This window comes from Cynara cardunculus (genome assembly GCF_001531365.2).
Source record: "Cynara cardunculus var. scolymus isolate 2C chromosome LG 8, CcrdV1, whole genome shotgun sequence".
In the NCBI taxonomy this organism is placed as follows: domain Eukaryota; kingdom Viridiplantae; phylum Streptophyta; class Magnoliopsida; order Asterales; family Asteraceae; genus Cynara; species Cynara cardunculus.
This window is the reverse complement of record NC_037535.1, coordinates 7,676,439-7,678,472: the sequence shown is the minus strand read 5'-3', so window position 1 is coordinate 7,678,472 and position 2,034 is coordinate 7,676,439.

Here is a 2,034-nt window from a genome sequence, read left to right as displayed (position 1 = left end):
TCTCTCTCAATCTAATCATCCTTTGATCATATTCTTTCTATCTTTGATGTTCATCATGATTCTTGAAGATTGCTTCATGTTTGTATGATTTCTGGACTATCAAAACCTTACCTACACCATCACCCAACTACAAACCATCCTTCGCAATCTCCATCAATTACCTGCCTCCATCATCTCCCAAATTCCTCAACCCCAACCTTCATCCACTTCATCAGTCGATGAAACCCTAGCAACCCTCACCACCCAAATGGCCACCATACAAACCACCCTCACTCAACTCCCCACAACCATACTTGCCCAACTCCCACAAGAAACTCAACCCCCACCTCCCTTTGCAGGCCCTTCCTATGAAGCAGCCTTCTCATCCTTCACTGCAGAGGTGAGGGATCTTCTTGCCAACCTTCCCCATCCTCCACCATCTACTACAACCTCTGTGCCATCTCCACCACCACCAAGCACAGATTTTGCCACCAGAGCCGATCTTCGGGCTCTGTCCAAGGCACTCATCTCATCCTTCAATGAGATCAGTGCAAAGTTTGCCACCCGATCTGTTGAACCCACCAGAGCGTTAAGGAGGAGCCTTCAACAACAACAAGACCGAACAAACACTCTCCTTCGCACCATGGAACAACGGTGCAACAAAGATCGGGTGCGTACTCTCGCTGACCACATTTGCCTGTGGAAGAAAAACATATCGAGAGCCTCCTGCTCCTCAAGCCGCCCCTTAAAACGCAGAGGACATGAAGATCCAGACCCCGATGATCAAGGTCTTGGACCTCATGAGGGGGAGAAAGAGGTGGCGGCTACACAAAATACAGAATCCGCTGCACCACAGCAACCATCACCACCACAACAACCACCATCAACCCAACAAAACAAAGCAAGGGAACAAGAGGCCTTGCCCTCTGATGATGAACAGAATATTCAAGTTCCCTTAACCACAACACCAGACCCCATCGTGTTGAGTTCATCAACCGATGAAGAGCCAACCACACCTCCAACAGAAACAAACCAAACCTTAACTCCCTCACCCACAATAAACTTACCCTTAACCCCTTCTCCAACACCTCGCACAACACAACCCTTCACCCTTTCCACACAACCAGAACCTATAACAACCAACCAAAGAAAACTCACCCTCTACCCATACACAACCCCAAACCAAAACACAACCCTTAACCCATCAACCAGTGGTGCATGCGGACATTCCCTCTTCCTCAAGGCAACCTCCATAAGGCCTGGTAGATGAGATAATACAGAACATGGAGTCGATGAGGAGACTTCCTCAATTGCCACCCAGGGAACCAATCTTGATGGAAAATATCCATCAATACATGTATCAAGATCGCGATGAAAGTTTGTCAACCAATCCTCCAATCCTATCGCCTGAGTCAATGAACCTTCTACACCATCGATTCGTCAGACAAACTACTCAAGAACCTCGAGCTGTCTTTTCGAATGATGGAATAAGGAGAGTCGTGGACTTGAAAATAAATATTTTGCCAACCGAGCTATCAGATACATCGAGTTCACCGTGGAGAGAGCCTGTGGGATCGTTAGCATGTTCAATGAAAACGACCTCATCAATCTCAACCCGTATGACTTGATTGAGTTATACGCCTACACAGCTCAAAGGCAGGATCATGGCATAAGGTTTGGAATGGCAAACCGAGCTATAGTAAAGACAATGGAGTCCCTGGTAAAGCTCAGAGCCAAAACTGATTTTGAAATTGCTTTTAGGCTAGGCATCGAGAGACTATCCTGCGCTCCTCCAAACAAAGATTTCCAAAGCCTGCAGGAGATAAGATATGCATCAGTTCTTACTCAACCCGAACTCGGACTTGTTTACAAGAATGAGTTCGGGGTTAAAAAGTTCTTCAGAATGACTGAAGCCTTCAAGTATTCAACAGATACACTTGAATGGTTTCAGAAAAACATTAGAGAAAGACTGGGCAGAAACCATGTGCCAAGGGAAGAGGGGAGTTATCTCATACACGAGATATCAACGATCATTGCTTATCGAAGACTACTCTT